The sequence below is a fragment of the Falco biarmicus genome, chromosome 5 (assembly GCF_023638135.1).
Source record: "Falco biarmicus isolate bFalBia1 chromosome 5, bFalBia1.pri, whole genome shotgun sequence".
Classification (NCBI taxonomy): domain Eukaryota; kingdom Metazoa; phylum Chordata; class Aves; order Falconiformes; family Falconidae; genus Falco; species Falco biarmicus.
In genome coordinates, this window is record NC_079292.1 from 72,268,477 (window position 1) to 72,291,614 (window position 23,138).

General features: G+C 36.9%; 1 protein-coding gene across 22 annotated transcripts in view; it reads left to right on the plus strand.

The window, feature by feature from the left end:
* PLEKHA5 (pleckstrin homology domain containing A5) overlaps positions 1-23,138 on the plus strand; it is a 168,839-nt gene that overhangs the window by 56,069 nt on the left and 89,632 nt on the right. The window contains exon 1 of one of the 22 annotated variants that reach the window (XM_056340529.1): positions 5,369-5,396. The exons of the other annotated variants lie outside the window; for them this stretch is intronic. The gene's annotated coding sequence lies outside the window, so the exon portion shown is untranslated. Of the gene's footprint in view, positions 1-5,368; positions 5,397-23,138 lie in introns of those variants that run through there. 22 annotated transcript variants of the gene reach the window in all.

A 23,138-nucleotide genomic window follows, 5' to 3' on the forward strand; every position in this document is an offset into this window, starting at 1 on the left:
AATAGACATAAAATAGAGTGGCACTAATTAGTTGAATTTTAGAAACAATCAAGAGTTGCCTTACCAAGTACAGTTCCTTTGTTAGGCTGTTGTTCTCCTGTCAATCTTCAATATGTTTTTAAAGCTATTGAGTATTTCTAAAGGAAAAGCAAATTTATTAGGAAGAATGGGTGAGGGGGAATTCTCTCTACTCTGAGGATAAGTAGTGGGTTGTCGGTCTCTGTAGCTAGAGTTTGTGATCAGGATAGGCTCATACATAGCTTGTAGTTATGAAAGGTGGTTGGTTCAGATTTGGTCTTAGTCTCAGGTACCCTGTAATATATATAAATTTGGAAAACAACACTAACAATCTAGGCAGCAGTGGCAGTTTTTTATATATTCTGGCACATTGTCTGATATAATTTTCCAGATGTATTATCTGTGGTCATATATTAAAGACCAACTCACAGTCTGCTTTTTATAAGCTGTGAACAGCAGATATAAGCATTATACTTACTCAAGAACCTGAGCACAAACTGTTGTATCTGTAACATTTAGTATACCCATATTTATAAAGAAAACGACAATGTAAATGGTAGCGCACAAACTTACAGTTGACTATTCAATCCAATTGTGGGCATATGAAGAGTGAAAGACTATAAAAAGACAGACTTACCAGGGGTTTGCAATAACTTAATAAGGAGTAGAATACAGGTCTATTCTCAGTTGATGTAGTACATGTATTTTGTGGATCCCTTGATTCCTCAATTCATGCAATTTCATGTAATTGTCAAGTCTTCCATCATGAAGCCTTCAAATGAAGAGGTGAGGTGAAGAGGACATCCTTTGGAGAAGGTTCACTGAGTCAGTAGTAGTAATGCCCTTTTGGTGGGTTATGCAAGCCCTGCAAGATAGTTGAAGACTATCTGTTCTTCTTAGATTTGCTGCAGGTGTGCTGAGTATTAAACTCCAGTGGAGTAAGAAACTTGCTTCTCTGAATGTCTTAACTACTCAGATAAACTGTGGAAACATACATATTGACAGAAGTAAAACAAACACCACAGACAATAAATGCTATCTTTCTATGGGATTTTCATGCCCTAGTCCTGATTTTGGTGGTAATCAGTTCCTGGTGCCTTTAGCTATATGATATGTGCATTAATGAAAGTTCAGAAGACTTAGGTATTCATTTTTCTCAACTATTTTTGTTTCTGATTGTTTGAAGTTAGTATTCATGAGTAATATTCAACATCTATTTAATTTGTTTTCAGTATTGAAGGCATTGAGAAGTGGATTAACAGGGGAGGGAAAAAAAAGGGAAGTTGAAGAAAGCAAAAACAATACATGGGATCAAAAGGAAAGCTGTAAACCAAGACAATAGTTTCAAATAAGATGCAAGAATCATCACAGAAGAAAAAAAAAAAAACCCACAGAGAAATACACTTACTAGTATAGGAAGACTTAAATATTACACAGTAGGCACACTGGAAATATGTAGCACAGGCAAAACTGAATAGAAACAAGACCGTAAAAGTTATTATATAAATAAAAGCAAAAGAACTCATCTTTTAAACTGCGTATGTAGTTTTTCTCTTGTGGTTGGTTAGATCCAGATACACACTTTTTTCTTGGTTCTGTTCGAAAAATGTTCTTTACACTTGAATAGGTTAGCTGATAGTTAAGGTATAAAAACATAGTGGCAAACATTTTAAATTGCTACAAGTTTCTGGGGAACAGAGCTTTATATAGAAAAGGAAGATGTTTTAGTATTAGGAAGAGGAATTTGAGTTATTACTTAGAGTAGACCAAATCCAGGGAAGCTGTTTGTGTGATCATGCCAAACCAAGGTGAGAGCTGAAAGAGCTTGTGTAAAAAATGCATGATTATGAAAATCTTCTTAGGAAGCCAGAAAGTCTTGTGAAAATTAGATGTATATAATTTACTGAAGAATTTATTACGTTTAGTTAAAAACATCAGTTGATTCAGTTGCAGCTTAAAAAAAATCCATATAAAAGAGAGTTGTAAGCTTAAAAGTGAAACATACTTCATTCTGAAATATTTGTGAGTTTGATATTGGTATTTAAAATGAACCTAAACATAATGCAAAACACCATTCTTATTAAAATAATAAGATATCTTTACTGTCAGAACAGGTGATCAAAGGTGTTTGTGTGTGAACTGTTGCTACGAAGCTGTTAGAAAGGAGCAAGATATCTTAAGTATTCACCACCTGATTTCTTGATAAATATATTAAAAGGGAAAAAAAACCCCAAAATCTAACACCACCACCACCTCAGTCACTAAACATTTTCTGTCATGTCTTCTAACTTTGTGCTGAGTTCACAGAAATTATTCCTATTCCTGTAATACTCCCTGAGGGCTCATTGAACGCAGTCTTTATAGCAACACGCAGTAGTCTGGCATAGTTTGTGTGCTGTATGATAACAGGCCTTTTGTTTGGATATCAATGCAGAAACTTTAGAAAAATATTTCAGCTTCCAGGTCTGAAGTTTAATTTTAATCTGATGTCACCTTTGTCAAGTTCAGAAGAATAATTATTTTCTGGAAGTTCTATGTACAGGGTATGTTTTCATACTTTGATACTGATTTTGTGTTTTTTTTTCTTTCAAGAGATGTTTGTTAGATTGCAGATTGGCAAATTTATACTCAGTTACTACAGACCTTTCTTATCAAAAGTATAGTTCCTGAAACTCAAAATTATGTCATTGTAAAGGACCCATTTCAAGTTCAGTGAGAGACTTCTTTGCAAGTAGCAGTTTGCATTAATTCTGGAATCAAAGTATTTTGTTTTTATGTGCTATTCATAGCCCTTTTGCATTTCATTATCATAGTTACTATTTGTAGGTCATTAAGAGCATAAAATACAGATTCATCAAAAGAAGGAACAAAAATTGTCCTGAAACTTCCTTAAGCTCCTGTAAGTTGGGCAGATGTCCATGAAATGCAGAGGGTGGGTTTTTTTCTGTGAAACACTGTCTTTTGGGGGAGAACATACTCACAAGAACCTGATTTCACAGCAGACCTCTTGAACTTGTAAATTTTTGTCTAGCTCAAATAAAATTCTTATTTTGCTCAACTTCATGGAATTTTGGGAAGCAAAGGCAAATAAACCTTAAACAAGAGAACAGTATTCACTTCAATTTTAGTGGATTTTATTAATGACTTCTTTTTCCCCCCTTCGTCTTCTATATGTGTTACATGTGTAAACTACAAACTACTGATTAGGTAGATACAGATTTGCACAATTAATATTTCTTCAGTGGTTGGTTTGGGTTTTTTTGAGAATGAAGCTAGATTGGACTTGCCTGGATGAAAAAAATTTCTCGCTCAGGAGGCAACTGTTAACACCATCTTGCATTTTTAAAATTTTTTGTATTTCAGCAGTCTGAATCTGCAGAAGTTGAGAGCTTTTTTTTTTTTTTTTTTTTACAGCATTCCTGTAACACAGGAAATGATGAAAAGTTAGGTGATGAGAGCAGATAAGCTCAGATAAAAATGTGGAATATGATTTAATACTAACTTCTCTTTTCTTTAAAGACTTATTTAGCTGGCAAAGAAAGACTGAATTTCCTATCAAGAAGCAGACTTTTCATCACTTAATGGTAGACTGTAGAATTAATTTGAATTTTGCAATCTGTTACAGATCATGTAACAAGGGTTCTTTTTTGTATGTATTGGACTAAGAAAACTAACTACCACGGTATTGTGTGATAAAAAATCAAATTAATGCAGTTAGTGTTAGGTGATTATAAATAAATTTCTTTTTACAGTGGTGTGGTATTATCTCTGAAATATAAAAAGGGATGTTTCTGTTTGTTTATGAAATCAGGTTTAAGTGTGCCATAGCTCTGTTTTGCATCTTCTGTGTTTATGCCTGGAAGGAATTTCTAACGTGAAAGTACTTGTTTTGTGTTAGTTCAAAGGCAAAGGAAAGGGTAAGGATGAATGTTAAAATTACCTTAGTAAATATTTTGTTTTCATGCAAAGTGGATTTTCAAATCATAGGACTGCAGTGTGTTGAGTTTTAGACTTCGGATTTCTATGGCTGAAGCTGAAGATTCCCGTAGTAAATACAAGCATTTTTACACAAATATGAAAACCTCATTTTTAATTTTATAGACATTAGTGAAGAATATCTTGCTGCTTTAACAAACGTTCTATTAACCTTTAACCACTGTACTAGAAGTAGAGGATTTGATACATGCCTTCCCAGTGGTAGTTTATTCCAAATTAAGTATTTCTAGTGTCCAGCTGTGGTAGTGACCAGGAAGTAGGCTGTGCTGTTTTTTGTATAGCATCTTTTAAAATACAGCATTTATAAAGTAGCCTGCCTGGCTTCGCTTTCAGCCTGAATGAGAAGCAGGAAAGCATTTAAAAAATGAAAAATGCTGGGGCATAACTTTTGTCTTCCCACAACAGGGGAAGAACGTAGCGTATTCATTTAAAAAAAGATTAATATACAATAAATATGGAAAGAGGCCTGTGAAACAGAGAAAACAAAACCAGATGATTTCTCCTACTTGTGTCTGTGGGTGAATTAAAAAATGATAATCTCTAAAGGGAAAGGCTTTGAATATCTGTTTTCTTTGTCATAGGATTTTCATGTGTGAATAACCTGCCTTTCAATATCAAAATAAATTGTTTCATTAAGAATCTAAATGATTTCTTTATGTATAAAAAGATTTTAAGTGCAGGTAAACTGCTTTGGAACACAGATCACTAGTTAGACGGTTCTCTAGCCCTCCTTCTTGCCTCTTCCACCCTAGGAAAAAAAAAAAAAAGCTGCCCAGAAGTCACCAGGTAGGGTAATTTTTAAATTGATTTGGAGAATATTTAAAAGATTTGTTGTCTTTGTCTGATTTATGAATTGTACTGCTTAGTGTTCAAATCATATGCTATCCTGAAATCGGTTTTAGTCTATTACAGTGGCATCATGTGCTTCAACATAATTACATGATGATAGTGTTTAAGCCTTAGGATGCCTTGTGGGGAAGTAATGCAAATAATTATCTGTGCATCAGTGCAGATTAAAAAAAAAAAAAAAAGAAAAAGAAAAAAAAAATCAATACTGCTTGGTGGTAGTTTTGTGTATTCCAGTTAAAGATTTTATATTTGACTTAAAGTTCTGAAATTGTTTGGAAGTAGGCCATCTCATGCTGAGATGAAGCATCAGGCCATTTTAAATTAGATACCGAGCATGCTCATATCAAGTACCCACTCTCTTAGATTTTGCAGCGTGTGTCTCTGTTCCCTGTTAGTGGAGCTGTCATTCTACTGAAGTAGAGGAGAGCACAGCATGCCCTTTTGTCATCTTTCCATCAGTGCACATATGATTTCTCTTGGAACTGGAAACTTGATGTGAGACAAGCCTTGCTGTTAGATCACCAGTATTTTTGGTGAGTCAATATTCATCTCTTTCCTTTCTAATGCCTTTTAGATATCTCAGATAAAACTCAGCTTCATACTTGTCTCTGTTCTCTAATGATGGTATCTTTATGGTACGTATGCATTAATTTCTTTACTGGAGAAGAGTTGCTTTTTTAAAAGGAATGCTAGGCTATTTTGCTCAGAAGTCAAAAAAATGTGTATGTATCTTTTTTTCATCTGACATCAAATTAGCTAACTATTCTAAATATAGCAACAGTTCTTCAACCATCACTTCTCAGTCATTTTTCATTTTCTTTGTTCTTAGTAAATTGGTTTAAAATCTAGGTTGGTTGGTTTATCTCATATTTTAGAGGGAGATTTAGTAGTCTTGCAGAATATAATTTTATTTATGTAAGACAATGCTGAAGGATATTTACAGTATTTGGTTTCAACACAAATTGCCAAACAGGGTAAGTTAACTGTTGTCATCTGTTAGTTTCGCTGATAGATATACATGTATTTCCTTCTTTAACCGGCTAAGAAATAGAAAAAGGCATAATCATTTATAACTTAGATCTTACATATATAGAGATTGGATATAATAGGAATTTCTGAACAAATTTATAGTCTTCATAGTAGCTAAAGTGAATGTTTGATACAGCTTAACATTTAATTAACTTTTATTCAACTGTGGGAAGGCAGGATTTATGATGTGAAGCATTATCAAAGCTTAGTTCTTGCACTTGGTTTAAAATTTTTTTTCCTCCAAAAGTATCTGCAAAATACGACTTTTAAATTCTTTAATGCAATGCATTTAGCTTGTAGCAAAACCTCAGTTGACAATGTATTTTTAAAACATCTAAACTGGGATTGTAAAAAGCAGTGAGTGAATTGATAAAATCTGACACCACCACCCCCCCCCACCCCCCCCCCCCACCCCCCCCCCAAGAAAAAAGTTGGTTCCTAATTACACTTACCTCCCAGTGAATAAAGATGATTTAATATCATGGTTGAACTTCTTGTGTGTTTTAAAGTTTAACTTGTGACATACTAAATACTTCCTAGAATACAATTTGTTGCTGGATTGAGGTTGGAGGTCTCAATTATAATACAGTCACATAGATTTTTTGGATTGGGAGAGTTGCTTGTTTTTACAAGCAGGTACTCTTTATCCTGTTGTGATTGTGCACATGTACTTTAAATAGTCCTCTGGATAAAAGATTTGAATTACAATGGGATAAACTGCTTGTCAGTGAATTCACTGTGCCTGATAAAAGAGATTCTTGCTGAACATATAACCCCTGTTATGATTCCGACTGACCTGATTCTTTGGAGTAAAATCAATAAAACCTTAAGCTTTTTCATTGCCTTGACAGTCGAAGTTGGTAGGGGGCAGGATGGAGAGTGGTGTGTGTGAATCTTGAGTACTTGAGCAGTAGTTTGCTTGATCCCCTGACACAGGGTTCTCAGGGGGAATGATCTAAATGGGTGTAATAGATGAGATTTTTGTTAAAGTCTGAGGATAATGCATTTAATTGAGGCCTTTCTGTGGCAAAGCCTGTCATAACCCATCAGAAAACCTGCACTTTGGCTGCCAAAACAGGGTTCTAGCACACGGCCCTGACAACTGATGAGAGACAGTGAGGGGTAACTGCAAACCTGTGTCGTGCAAAATATATTACTGTTCTGACTTGTTATCTTCAAAGCATGTTATTTCTAATACTAAGTTTTTGCTCTTATAACTAGAATATGTCATTTCATAGTGGTGGTGCTTTCAGGTGCCGTAAGCTGGGTGTCTTGGAGATCTGGAAAATGCTATAAAGCTGCACAGATTTGCCATAGGACAGCTTCCAGATGAACAGCAAACCTAGAAAACTTAACACCTTTTAGGAAGGGAACAAAGAGATGAGAAAGGTAAAGACTTGCAGAGCAGGTAATGGGAATGGCAATATAAAGAGGAACAGAATTGTAGAAGGTGAACGTGTGTAAAGCAAGTAGCATTTAGCTGTTTTGGCAGTGTTCCTGTATCAGTGTGAGCATGCAAAAATGTGAGATTTCTGGTTTGGATTGATGAAGAAATTTTGACCTTGGTGTGATTTTCCTGAGATACCCCTTTGAAATAACTTAAGATTAAAAGTATAAAAAGTTGTATTTTAAGGTTTTATAAGGGAACAATTGTTAGTCTCAGGGAAAACAGAAGTTAAATATATCAAATTAAGTTATTTTTACAACCTTGATCTTGTTTATTTTAATCTTCAGAATAATGTTTATCCTTTCCTTTGAAGTGCTTACTCTTGTTAGTTTTCCAAAGAGGAATTCTTATATTATAGTTACAAAGGTTAACTGAAGTTTTACAGGCAAGATGCTGTCTACCCTGCAGTGCTGCTCTTGTCTGTACCCATTTTATGTAGCATATAAGTCCACATTTTGTCATGGGTAGCGTGCACAAAAAATTGCCTTGTGTTTGTAATCGTAATGGTGATTGCACATAACTAGATGAATTTGAGATCTTAGAGAGCCTGACACCTATATATTTATTACCTTTTGTTTTGCTGTAATTTTATGGTGTTAGTTTTGTTGATTTCTTTATTTATGTGTATATATATATACACATACACACAGAAGATGTGCAGGGAGAGTGAATGTGCATAAGGGCTGCTGGTTGTACAAGCTTTTCCCGAATGTGTTTAAATTACACTGAATTGAGAATTAAAATGAAAAAAATATTTAATTCTGTTTCAAAGAATGATATGATTCAGTCATTGTACACAGGCCAGTCATCATTAGGATTTTATTTTATTGGGGATCAACATATTGTAACTTGCAATAAAATACCAGAGTGTAAAGTTTAAGTTCTTACCACTCTGCAATGTAGACCTACCTTTCAGATTTTCAGAAATTCTGGGTAGGTCTCTGGAAGGATCTCTGAGGTGCCCATTGATGTGACTGGCAATATGAGGCATGTAATGCACCTTCTTCTATTATTTTTTGAAGAAGATAAAAAATTTATTCTGTTTTCCACATGAATAAAAAGTTACTGACTTGTGGTGCTTTTTCACTAGGAAAGCAGTATACCTGTAAGAACATGACAGTGATTTTAGTCATTTTGAGGAAGCACCACTGCTGAAATAATGTTTAAATGAATTTTGCGCTGCTTGAGGTTTTTTCACATGTAAAAGTTTGTACAGGACTAAGGAAAAAATCAGAAAAGGATGTGAAGGTTAGGGATGTGGGGTGAAGAGGAACGTCTTGCATATACACCACTTAAGCTGCCTGCCAACTATTTTTTGAACAATTAAAATTTTTTGGACATAGGAGGCTCAGTCTTTTTCCATTCATGTTGGCTTCTAAATGAAAGATTTTACTACTGCTGACAATTGCATCTACTCGGTTCATGTGCCAGATGGAGAGCCTGTCACAATTTTAGACTGAAGGTTGTGTCTAAAAACTTTGTCAGCATTCTGCATCAAATCTTGACCCATTTTAGACACCATGCTGTAATCTGGTACTTTCTAGAGAAGAATGGCATTTTTTAGTTTCGTTTTTTATGGAGTGGAACTATGTTTCACAAGTATGATCTGAAATTACTTTTCCAAATGAAAAAGAAACTGCACACCAGTACTCATTTAAAATAATTGGCTGTAATGTCAGCATCAGGTCTGAGATTTTATGGAAAAATAAAGAAGGCGTTATTAGTTCTTTCTATATGTATATAGTATAAGTTGAGAAACAGGTTTATTAAAGTGCAAACCTAAAATGCTGTAAATTATTTTTAAAAAATCTTCAGCATTTTTGCACCAAGAGTAGAAATGTAAAGAGTTGGCCAAGTCCTTGCTGAATGAGCAGAGAACTGTCTGTACTTTTTCAGTGCACTGAGGTATAAAATGGGTATTATATACAGTCTAATTAAATTATATGAATTTTAGTAGATTTTAGCTGTAAATATAGTAGATCATTGCAATTCAATAATGAATAGCTATTTAGTGGGAGTATCTATCAATAAAAATTTAGAAAAGTATTTTTTATAAAGTAAGTGCTGGTAGCTTTGCATTTCCTAAAAGATGACCAAGAGTAAAATAGTCCTTTTTGTAGGTCAGACTTTCCAGTCCTCAAAAAAAGCACAGGGAAGAGAAAAGGGCAAAAATAAAAAACAAACAAACAAACAAAAAAAAGGTGGGGGGGGCAGGGAAGTACAGGAACGTTTCTCAAAATAGTATGTAAGTTTTAATTTTTTCCTTGAGTTTTCAGCACAGTACAACATCACTTGCCTTATGTGTATACATGCATCCATATTTTTTAAGAGAACCTGGGATACTGTTTTATGCTCTAGAGTACATCAACATTTGAAATATTTTTAGGATATTTGGTCTTATGCATACTTAAATACTGTGGTAAGGAGACAATAGAATGGTATTTAAACATCTCAGTGGCTTTAAGAAAACTAGAATTGAATTGTCATCTTAAAGCTAATCTGAATTTAATGGAGGTGCATGCCATACAGTGATTTACTTGTTTGTAAGCTAGTCGCAAACTGATATTCTTCCAAAGCATGACCATTGAATTAAAAGTTAATTTTTATATACTGCAGGACATTTGAAAGGGATTGTATGCAGTTCATGTTTTATGTTCTTGTCCAAACACTTCAAACACCAAAAGGATTCGATGTTCTGTAGTTTCCCTTTTGTATAGAAATGACTAATAGTATTTCAGTATTTTAAAGTTTATTCACAAATCCGTCTGCATTTATATTTCAGATGCTTCCATTGTAACTTTTGGCTTTATATATAATAATGTGTGCGGGTTTTTTCTAAGGAATTACATAGGCATCATAATATAACCATGTTGGCAGATAATCTGTCATTTGCATTTAAATAAAGACTTTTTAATCAGTGAAAACATGGTGTTTGGTGAAAAAAAAAAAGTGAAAAAAACACTTAGTGGAATGACATTCAAGCTGTTGATAGAACAATATTTGCTATGGAGTCTTCTTACAGAGGTTTCCTTTTTTTTTTTTTTTTTTTTTTTTAGGCCATATTAACTGTGACCCATGATTTAATTAAAGGAGGTGTTCAGCATGTGATGGAGGTTTTTGAGGGAAAAATGTTCTGAGAATGAAGAAATGAAAAAACATTTTCAGAACTGTCATTAAAAACCAGGAGATCAGTACAGTTTTGAGCACTTGTACCAAATAGAAATTTGTCTGAGGCAAGACAGTGTATCTTACCTGGCAAATCTTAAATAGATTTTTTAATTTGTTTTTTCACTGTTCTGAGAAGTAGTATTAATTTTTTTTTTCCTTCTGGAGAAAATACGCTAAGGTGTCAAAGTTGTTGTATCCTAGCAAAGAATGAAAAGGCATGACTTAAACAATGCCATTTTCTGTAATGCCATCTGTTTCATCCCACACTGCCCAGTACTTTTGTTTTCTCTATGAGCAAAGAGAAGACAGATATCTTTAGTAGCCCTCATGCTGAGGCTGTCAAAATAAGTACTTTAGTGCTGCCTTTGAAAGTATCTCAAAGTACAGCATGATTGCAGCTATAATGTGTTTCCTGCAGAGGCGGCTTCAGTTACCTGTCTGGTATAGTCTGGCTGCTGCTCAGTGGATCACAGCAATGCCAGTGGGAGGCAGGATTTGCACAGAGGATGAGGGAAAGAGGAGGTCGTGTGAATCAAAGGAAATAATTGTGACTGGTGGAATTTCACCAGGTCCTTAAAGTTATATCCTAAGCTGTATCTTGCAGAAATATCTGTAAGATGTAGCTCGTTACAGATCTTCATTGGTCAAGAAGGAGGAAAACCAGCTACTGAATAGCTTACTTGAGCCCTTTGGAAAGCAGTTAAGACCTTTCTTAACTGTTTTCTAGACCTAGTGAGTTTGATTTTTAAGACTGGTACTTGATAGGTTGAGGCTCAGTTTGATTTCTGACAGCCTTAATGATCAGGATAAGTTGAGAACATTCCCCACAACCTTCCATTACAGCATTAGGATCTCACTATTTCAGTTGTATTTAGTTGCTTTAATGATGAGGAGTATATATCATGATAGTACAAATTGGAACTGGAAACAGAGGTTTAATTAACCAAGGTTGCATAGAAAGTTTAATGAAGCAGAAAGTAAAGCCAAAGGGCATATCCCTGATGCAATTAACTTGATGTTGTGATCCCTGAATAACTGTCAGTGAAATACCTCAGGTACTGAAATGCATGTCAGGGCAGAGCTGCACTTGGCCCCATAGGGAGGAAAGCCAAATAGCCCCAGAGAAACATTTTGTTCAGGAGGTTGGACTGTTTTTGAGATTTTAGCTACCAGCTTTGCATTATCTCATCTAGAAATTCCAGATCACTCACAGCCCATTCTGGTATCCTAACATGCCACTGCCCTGTAACATACTAAGTTTAAGGTCTGTACTTCATCAGTTTGGGACCATGATCACTAAGGTATCCTTGCCCTTTTTCTGTCCTGTAATGATTCTTGTTTCCAGGATATATTGAGATCGATAATTTGACCCACTAGATGTGGGGTTTTATTTCATTAACATGTCTGTGTTGAAATCAAGTAAGAACAGTGTAGATTTTGTTTAAACAGAACTATTAAATATATTAAACAGCGTGGGACTTCAACAGAATTAGATTTATTTAATTTCTTTTTTTTTTGTTATAGTGACACATCTATTAAAGCAGCAACATGTCATCTTCTGACAACTGTGTTGAAGTGATGTTGAGAGATTCTGACTGCAGTCCCCTCCTCCATTTTCACATAAAATTTCTGAAAACCTCTATTGCATCTATGTAAAGCTGGAACAAAGTCTGAGAACTGTATGAAAGAGTAATAACACAGCAGTCAAGTGAATAGAAGCTAAAAGATGTTGGAGTGACTGCAGTGTGAGTGCATGTGGGTGTGTACATATGTGTCTATGCAAGTTTAGCCAGTACTTTACATTAACCCCCACCATGTTGTAGTTTCTCTAGCACTAGACTTTCTGTTCCAGAAAGAACTTCAGCTTCCCAGACTGTGTATTTTTTTCTCTTATTACCTCCATGGTTTTGTTTAAATGATTAAATGAAAATGGTAGAGCATGTCATCTATGTTAGAAACAGAATCCAAAAACATTGAGTAAAAAAGCTTATAACTTTTAACTAGATGGTTTTTCAGACTGTGCCAAATTCTTTGTGACTCTGAAAATGGTTACCAGTAATTCTGTTTCTGTCAATGTTAAATTCATGTTTTCTGACAGGCAGTATTCACTTGCATAGCCAATAGATATGGATCATCAGAACTTATTCTGCAGAGCTGAGCTGTTCAAAATGTGGATCTTGGTATAATTGTTGGAAAAAAATGTGCTGTCTTAGTCTTGAGCACTGAATATTTGATGTCCTGATTATTTTTGAGATATCAAAATAACTAACGCAATTTTGTTTGAGGTACCTCAGTGGAGCATACTTGTGGAAACTGTTCCAGTGAAGCTAAGCAATCACTGGGAAAGTATGAACACTTTCAAAATCATTGAAAGAGAGTGGGAGAAAAATTCTTACAAAGCTGCTTCTTGCGCCATTGTCCTAATCCTCAAGGAAAGTCTGCAATATGCATTTGAATGGCAAGCATGGGAAATTCAGAAATCTATTAGATCTTAAAACTCATTAAGTCAGTGGTTTTATACCAGGTAATTTTCTTGTCTGCTTCAGCTAATCCCACCATTTAAACACCTTCCCCTTTAGGGGGAGAAAAAAAAGGAATAATAGTAATTAAAAAAATATTATTAAAAAATCTTGCTCCCATCTACTGGGCTCTGAAGTCCTCTTCTCAGCTGGTCTGATAAACATACCTAATTTCCACTCAGCATGATGGTTTTCAGCTTTCCTGAATTGGTGGGCATTGCTGCCTTTGCTTCAAGCTTGAGCAATGGGTCTTGCTTTGGAGTCCTGTAACTCATTTCCAGTGTTGTCAGTAGATGTAACAAAAGATGCTGATCCTTGTGTAAACCTTGCCTTGCTGGCTTCAGTGCTGCTTGTAGTAATGCTAATACCAGCATTTGACATGATTACTCCATGTGGCTAGCATTCATTTTTATTGACAGAACATACTCTTTCTAGATGGGTTGGTCAATTCATTGTTTTGTTCCTCAGAATAAATGAGGGATGTGAAGGCTGGCTAGAACTGCTTCATGACAGTCCAAAGACTTTGACTTAATAGCACACAAAAACATCAAAGTATGCAAAGATAATGGAAGTTATTATTTCTCTGTGTTAGAAGTACAGGGGTGGTACAGGAATCCTTGGAAATAAGTGAAAGAACTCCAACCTAGAAGTTCTTTAGAAGCATTTTAAACCATATTTATTGTAAGATCCTTTGGGATCTAATGATCTAATCTATTAGATAACATTGAATTTGTGTAAATGTTGCACACTTAGGTATGTTATATTTAAAAGAAATGCAGCATGTAGGTTGTTTTCAATATCAGTGTTAGAGAATTTTTGGATTGCTTAAAACCTCTGGTAAATTTAAGAATTAGTTTTTCAGTTAACTTTCTTAACTTTTACTTGCCTCCAGTGGCTTCAGCTTGGACCAGTGAGATTTGATAATTTATTTTCTTAAATACACTGTTTAAAGTCTTGTGGTAAAGTTTTAGTCCTTCACATGTGGGTTCAGTATCTCACCTCACCTCATTCAGTGCATGAAATACAAAAGAACCCAAGGGATTTTTTATCATTCCTTAAGCTTATTGAAGGTGACTGATAAGTAATCACAGGATTACTCTGTTCGAAAGTGACACAGGTTGTCACTTGTCCAACATCCTGCCCCAAGTGGGGTCAGTCTTGAGCTCAGACCATGCTGTGGAGGGATTTTATCCTGTGTGGTCCTGAGAGCCCCCAAGGATGGAGACTCTACAGCTTCTCTGGGCAATCTGTCCCACCACCTGACTGTCCTGCATGACGAAGTTTTTACTCATGTGTGGTCTGAACCTCTCAGGTTTCCGTTCATGTCTGTTGTCTCTCAACCTCTGCCCACGCTCCATTGTGAAGTGCTTGCTTTCATTCTCCTCTCCTTGTAGGTACAAGCAGGCTGCTGTTAGGACCCCAATGCCATCTCTTCCCCAGGCTAAGCCACCCTCAGCATCTCCTCACAGGACCACTGCTGCAGCCCCTGACCATCTTGGTGGCCCTCTGCTGAACTTGTGGCAGTTTGTCGATCTCTCTCGTTTGAGGGGGAACAAAACCGGACATGGTCTTCCAGATACGGCCTAACAAGTGCAGAGGGGACAATCCCCCCTCCCCGCGAGCTCCGGGCCGTGTCCCCGCTGCCCGGCCCGGGTGGCCGCTGGCCGTCCCTGCTGCCGGGGCAGGGCTGGCTGGTGCCCAGCTCGCTGCCCACCGGGCCCCGGGGCCGCTCGGCAGAGCTGCTCCCCAGGCCGGGCCCAGCCGGGGCGGCTGCTGGGGCTCGTCCCCCCGCGGCTCGGCTCTGCCTTCGCCCTGCTCAGGGACACTGGGCCCTCGGCCTGGCAGGGTCCTGCTGGGTGGCAGCCCCCACCTGCAGATTGGTGTCATCTGCAAACTTGGTCTGATCCACCTACTTTTGTCATTTTCTTGAAGGCTCTTGTTCTCTCTGTTCCCCATTTCAACTTCTGCATATTGTGTTTTTGAACCCATGTAGACTATCTGGCCATCTCTTGGCATTAATCCAACCGGATCATAGTCTCCAGTTAAATCTTTGGTCACTGCATTGGATGTTGGCTTCAGTGTCATTCCCTGTGATTTATCTGGGTTTGTGCCATCTGTTGGCTTGTCGCTGAGCCTTCCCTGGGTGTGTGTAGGTCAAACAATACCTTATCTTGACCAAAACAACAGTCTTTCCAGGTTTTTGGTACTAAATAGAAAACAAATTTGTCAGAGGGTTGCCACAGCAAAGTAGCTACAGTGGCGCTTATTAATAAGGGTTTGCTTAGCTGCAATATAGCACATGAGGCTTTGCAGGAAGCTTTTCGGTCAATATCAGGTCAATTTCGCCTATCAGAAAGTTTGAAATGTTCATGTTAATGTTTAGTGGCTGCCTCTCTTACACTGTTGCTAAATGTTGCAGTTCTGTTGAAGCAGCGACTAGACTGCAGGTCATGCCCCTTATGCTTGGCCGTGGCTGTTGGCTTCTCAGGGAACTGGGATTTCTGAGTCTTAAATTAGAAATCACTTTTCATAAGCAGCGTATAAATTTCAAATAGAGGTCAATTGGTTGTTAGATGAGGGTAAATTGCATATAAGGTACCAGTAAGATAAGCCAAAAGTATTTGAAGTAACGTAACTTTGCAGTCAGTCTTTGAATATAAAAGATTGCTCTTTACATAAGTGTTTGAGGATATGTCTTAGATATGCCTTTACTGTTAAAGTTACACTAAATGTCAGAATTACTTTCTAAAATACTCATTTGTTTCACCTTTCAGAGAACACTGTTCTTACTATGCTCACTTTAAAAGCTTACTGAAGCTTCTGAAAAGGGACACGTCAGAACACTGATAAGAATAGGCAAGTGATATCTGTGTGGCAGCAGCTCTGAGCTTTTTTTTTAACAGAAGACTGCTACTAATACTACTATCTAAAGTATTTTTGTGTTTAAAGATGGCGTTTTTATTATAACCTGGGAAAATGGCTGCCAATTTTAGGATTATAAATCAATTTAAAATCTCTTTTCATTATCAATGACTTCATATTTATCAGTTCCTAAAACTTTTTTTTTTGTTTTATAAATATGGGTTCAAGATGAATGTTGATTTGGTCTGTTTGTTCATTTTTTTGTAGAATAAAAATCTCCTCTAAGTACTAGAAACTTTCAGTTTGAAGAACCTTCAAGAACAGTACTGTATGAGCAAGTGATGCTTTTTTTAATGGCCTCCTGGATTATTTTTTTTTTGCCACGGGGGGGAGCAGTAGGCTGTGACAGGCTTCAGGGAGATTCAGGTCTTAGTGCTGAGCTGTGGGAAACTGCGGGTCCTTCAGCTGGCACATGCTTGAAAATCTGTTTTACAGTGAATAAAAGTCCTAGATAATCAGGTTTCATGATTGCTTTTTTCTGAAGAGTTACATTCTGAATTTGGATTGGGTTAAACATGAAGCATATTTTAGAAAAATGAAGGAAAGAAAATACCCTTTACGTTATTAGTAGTATGAAGAGTAGATTGAGGCTGGTGTCAGCTTAAGTAGAGCGATACAGTTATTCTCTGAAACTATTGGTTGCAGCTATGCCCAATGGCACGCTCCTTCTTAGCAGGAGAGTGCAATCTAAGTGACTACATCACTTGGATTGGGGTGCATTTTGCTTTAATAGAAGATGCTGTAGTTGAGAAATGTAAGTAATTTTTTAAATTAATAAGTGCATGGCTGTTGTTTTAACCAGACATTTGCTTTAATCCTGGTATTCCAGAAATAAATCTAGAAATAGTTTCCTTCCTCTAAAAGCATTGGAAGGGAGGAAACATTCATTTTCATTGTTTCTTTTCATTTTAAATGCATAGAATCAAATGCTGTGAGCATGTAAGGTACTTTAAACATGTTATTCTAGAAAGACTAACAGCTCTAAATGATGACTGTTTATTCCCAAGCTTATTTGGGGTTCATTCTCGGTGTTTATATATCTCATTCATTGAGCAAAAGTGTCCCACATGCTGTTGAGACCTTGTTTTCCCTGCCAAGGTTGCTGGATTGGTAATGTTCCTGTGGTATGCAGGTTCTATTACATATCTGTAACCTGTTTGTTTGGGGCAGAACAAGATATTCCAGTTGCAAGCCAAGGCTGGGCTTTCCCTTTGGAAAGATTTGTTCTGTCTGTTCTGCCAACAGCAAGCAGTCAAAATTCCTACTCCAAAATTTATTAATTTTTTTTGTTCATTGTATATAGAGCTTAAACTAAGCAGAGCAAGCTTAAAGAAATGCTAGAGCAACACATCGGTGTTTTTGGTCATAGATTTACCGCAATTCCATGGATATAGTCGAAATACCAGAAGACAGCCAGTAGGTCCTGGAGCATACCAGCAACCTGGATTTCTTTGCAACCAGGACCAGTGAGTCTTTCCTATGAGGTCATTTGTTGTTCTACCTCTTCTTTCTTGTTTTGACAGATATAAGCTGCCTCAAGGCCACTTCCTCCTCACATTTCTTTTTTAAAGTGACATTCAGTTAAAAGTAATTTTCTGACTGGTGTTTGAAACAGCTATGGACTCTTATTCTAAGAACAAAAACATCTGAGGGTGCTGAGTAAGCTGTCAGGTGTCACAGTGAGACTTTTTTATCAGTGTGAAGAACCATGATGACTGGAAAAAGGCAAACATTACTGTTTTCAAAATAAAAGTAAGAAAGAGAATCCAGGGAACCTAAACACTGATCAACTTCACTTTTTTCCCTGGGAATGTTATGGAGCAAATTCTCATGTAAACTATTTCTAGGCTTACGAAGGATTGGAAGGTAATTGGAAACAGCCAGCATGAGTGTGTTAAGGAAAAATCTTGCTTGACCAACCTGACTACCTTCTATGACTATCTCTACAGGTGAGGGGGGGAAAACAGTGGAAGCCACCTACTTTTAGCAAGGCTTTTGATGTATTTTCATGTAGTAGCCTTATATCCATATGAGGGGGTGTGAACTGGACAAATGGACTACAAAGGTGGGCGAAAAACTGATTGCACCATCAGGCTTAAGGATTACCAATCAATAGTTTGAAGTTTTAAATGAGGGACTGTTTACTAGAAGTCTTTCTCAGAGTTGATAATGGTGTGAAACTATTTTAACACTCATCAGCAAGTTGGGTGGTGAGGTGGAATGCACTATCAGCAAGTTCCATGATAACACCACCCTTGGGAGGAGAGGTTGGTATGCCGAAGGGAAGGGCGGTCATTCACAGAGACCTTGGCAAACGGGACAAGTGAGCAGACTGGAACATTCTGAAGTTCACCAAAGGCAAACATGCAGGTGGAGGAGCAGTATCCTGGAAAATGCCTAAACTGCAGTCTTTCATTACCTGCACGGGTTTTATAAAGGAGACAGACTCTCCTCAGAAGTGCCCAAAGAAAGGGCAAGATGCAGTGGTCATAAATTCCAGTAAAGTACATTCTAACAGGTGAAAATAAAAAGAAATAGTAGTAGTCAAAAAACAAACCACAAAGCTTTTGAGCACAGAGGGGCTATGGCATCATCATTCTTGAAGATTTTTAAGACTCGGCTAGACAGAAGCCTTTGCAACCTGATATGGTATTGAAATTATCTCTGAGCATGGGGCAGGACTTGATGACCACCAGGGGTCTTGGCCCAACTTATGTTTTTGTGGGAGTCTCATTTATATGGAAAATCTTTTTGGCTTAAGGTTTTTATACAGCATAGCGCTTATCCCGAGACTGTCCATAAGACAGCCTGTTGCAGTCATCACAAGCACATTCCCTAAACTGTATCTTTAAAGACCTTAGTGATAACATGAAAATAAAACCTTAAATTCCATGTAAAATACAGGTAAGCTTACGATGTGGTCATCTGTACGTATGTGCCCAAAGCAATTTTATTTTCCCCTGCTCCTTTGACCCAGTTAGGTTTTGTCTTTATATTGGCTTGATGGGGGTGGGGGGAGAAAAAAAAATTCTTCTTACTTGAAAACAACAAATTAGGTTTACTGCAACAGTCCATACCTGGGATAGTATGCTCAACGGTGCCAAATTGTGACTAGTTGTCCTGCTTTGATTCATATTTTCAGGATTAATCTCAGCTATCTTACATTTTTATGATATTAAACTGTTTAAAATTCTGTGCTTCAGCACTGAGTGCTCTCTCGTTTTGCAGGCTGTTCAGAAGTGGGGAGTTAGATTTTTGTTCTGAAGTAATTATTTTCATTTTTTACTAAAATCAAAAACTGGAGATTAGCAGGAAGTTGTAATTTAATACTAAGTTTTTCATCCATTCAAAATTAGCCCTTACCTGATGGTAAGCTACCATGTCTTGAACCTCATAGTTCTCTCTCCTAGTTGCCTTGGTCCTGCTTGTCTTTGTCTTCAAACATCATGTGCTGATGCTTAATGAAATCTTAACTCTGAAATCAGGGATGGAGGCTATTAATGAAACTTAGATGCTTCTGGAAATAGCACAGCTCTTAGAAGGAGAGGCATTAATGCTGTGGAACTAACGGGAGATCAGTTACTTCTATAAAGGCTGTTGTTTGTTAACAAAAAAGGAGGAAAAGATTACCAACTTGATTTCAAGCAGTGGGTCAATTTTATACATGAAACGTGCAAGCAAGTGAGAAAGGGAAGCGTAGTTTTCAGTATTGATCACTTAACACATGACTGATGGTAAAACTGCAGTTTTTCAGCTGATTCCTGGACTGTTAACTTTTGGCTTCAAGTCTCATATTCCGTACCTTTTTGGAAAAACCTCTGCTCAGGTTTTGCACTCCAGACTTTTGCCATTAAGTGTGACAGGTGAAATTGTTTCAAAATAGGTCACTTGCCTTAAGGGTTAGCGCTTGTGGATTTTGACGCCAACCTCCTTCTGACACAGAAAAGTTGTATGATCTCACCCATTAACAAGACCAGCCTCATTTAATGATTTTTTTATTTCCAGATTCTATATCTTGGACAACCTTCATCTGTTTGTTCTAGCCTCAAGCATTATTTACCTTGTCTAGTGTTTTATCTTTCACAGCTTAGAATCACCTTTATGTAGTGTAGTCCTGCTTCATACTGCTTGGCCAGGTGAGGCTTATTCCTGTAATCTCTCTTAGAATGAGTGGTCATACTGGCAAATTAATTATTTGTTTCTTTGTTCTGGTTTAAAGTAATGGTATAAGTAATTTACATAGCTGTGCTACTTAATCATATTCTGGCTCTTTTGTTTTTCGACCTTTCTCAGGTTATGGACCCATTAGAAAAGGGGCAAAAGCAGTTAGTGGGAAGTGCAGATTTTCTCCATGTTTTACCATAGAAGTAGCCACAGGACGCAGAGGTAGAGATCTCAGGTTAGAACCATCCGTGTGCCTATAGGATGCCATTCACTTTCTTGTCTTTTAACAGCTATTTTGTTAGTTAGGGATATCACCTTACAATTGTACTCCTGAATTTTGTTCCACCATCATTGCTTCTTACCTCTTTGTTATCCATTTCTTTCTGTGTGAAACTTGTCTGTTTCTCATATTTTAATGAATATAGCTCATATGTCTGATGATGCCCCATGGCTTTGTCACCAGCAGACTTCATTACATATGCCTTTCTTTTTAGTTACCAATGAAAACACTAATTTTAGGTTAGTCCTCTGAACAAGATTGAATTCTCTAAGTAGTATTCTGTGCATCCATTGCTTCCTGATTTTGCATTTGGCTGCTTCTTTTTAACCAGTTTCTTCCCTGACCCAATGGCAGCCTGTTCCTGTGGATTTATTTCCGTTAGTTCATTCTGCCTCCTGGCTCTCATGGCTGATCCTGTTCATATTGACAGATACTGCCAATATCCGAGGAAGAATATTACTTGGGTTTTGATCCCCACCTCAGCTAACTCCTGTTTTAACTGCTTTCTGACTGCGTACCGGTTTGGGTTTTTTTTCCCAGTCCTTATTCTTTCTGTCAGAAGAATGTTTCTGGTACCTAACTTAAGTTGCCATTTCTCTATTTTGAAGGCCTGTATATTCTTTCTTGCTTGTTCCTTCATCCTTCCCTTAGAATTCCTCATCTTACTCATGCTGGTTCATTTTAAAAAAGTAGTAATTTACCTTGTGAATTTTGAACCTTTTGATGCAAGATTCTTCTCTTTATAGGTCACAGATAATTTCACTAATTAAACATCAAAAAAATTTCAGGCCTCTTCTGTACTGCAAGACTTGTACTGCCCTTAGTCTAGTTGACTGAAGGCTGTACTTGCCCACACAGTGCCCCTGTTGATTACTAACCAGCTCTAAATTAGCATAGTTGTTGGTTCAGGACTGTTGAAGATCTGTGGGCTGTCACATTTAAAGATGTGTGATGTTAATTTGAAAATATTCATGAAGATAATCTTTGATGTTTATGGTTTAATATGAAATATCTCTGTCCATACTGCAGTCTAAATACTGGGATTTGTAGAAGCTATCTGTCCCTGCAACTGCAACTCTAATTTTTACTTCTGCAAAGTGAATTTTCCATACTGCATTCGTGTCATCTTTTTGCTTTACTTTTAAAGTAGAACATTAGTCTGTGATTTTTCTTTCCGGTGTAGTAATTTCTTTCAGTACCTCTTTTATGATCATTCCTTTCCTTTCTGTGGTATTCCTCATAGTACATATAGATTCACATCATCCTTTAGTAGTTTGGATGCATCCATTTCGGTATCAAAGCTCATGATCTTAGCACACAAGGATTATGGTGATTATTGTTATTTTTTTTTGCATCTAGTTTCCTAGTCTTTTGTTTTCCCATGCCATTAGGCAAGTGCTCTCTGAGGATCTTAGGTTAGAGTCCATTGTGCTTCCCAGTACTCCCTGTGACTGTGACAAGAGTGTGCAGGGTGACAGAAAGGATAGCGGGGCAGGAGGCCAGAAGAGGCAGCTGAGGGCCACCATGTGGAGTTTAAGAACTTCTCAGCTATAGAGATGCTGTAGTGGTCTCTACTAGTCTTTGCTCTTCCCCTCCAACTCAGGAAGTGTTTTATGAATATTGCTGCAACAAATAAAAACTTTGCAGGTTGAAGGTAAATTGAAGAGTGTATCTAGGTAACACAGCCTGCATCTGTTCTTTTTCATTTTTTCCGATTGTAATGTTTTGTCTAAGCCTATGAAATGCTCTTAAAAATCTTTAGTGTTAGCTCCTGTTGAAACTTGATCCTGTTGTTAAATGTTTTATCTTCCATCATCTGGAGGTAGAGATTTTATTGGTGGAAGAGTCAATAGTTTGGAGCTGCAGTAACATTTCAGAAGTATGTGACATCACTCTGGTATCGGCTTTCTCCGAGGCTAGCAATCCTTACAGCTAAGTTGCTTTTTCTGTGGGTCAGGGTTGTGCAGTACTCATTGGGGAGCAGCTTCCAAGTAAAAAGGGTTGTACCTCACATCCCTATGTGGTTTTTGTTTGTGTGTCAAGCTTTTGGTAAAGAATGAATTTCCCTGGAGACTGGTGAGTAATTCTTACACATTTTAACAACTGTTTATCTTTAGACATGAAGCATTTCCTCCTCCTTTGGAAAAACACCTTTTTTTTTCTTTTTATCCAGCATTCAGTATTCCACAACATATGCAAAGTAGCATACAACTTTTATAGCATTCAAGTTAAGATTTTAAATAGCAACCTAATTTTAGGTAGAGATTAAGTGTTTCCTGATTTATTTCTCACTATAACTGTGTATAATTTCCAAGGGCTTTATTCAAACGTGCTTGTCAACTAGATCACATGTTTTAAGAGATTGAATGTAGCAGGAATTTGAGCTATTTTAATTAGTTTGCAACACTGAATGGGAAGTACTTTCCAAATACACTTGTAAGTTACTTTATTTTATCATACAGCTCATATGGCAATGTTAAGATGACCGTGCTTCAAATGTTGTTTTGGGGGTTGTGTATGTGTTGTGAGGGTACCAAAAGGAAAAACAGATGCATTTCCAGTTAGTGTATGTATCTGTATGTATCATTGGCCAAGCTGCGTATTTGTTTCTATATGAATGTCATATATTGAGCTGCAAAATCTGTCAGCATAATAATTATTCAGGGGGAAAAAAAAAAACCAAACCAACAACCCACAAAACTGTATGTGGTTGTATCTTAAGTTTTAAATAACTGATGTATGCTTT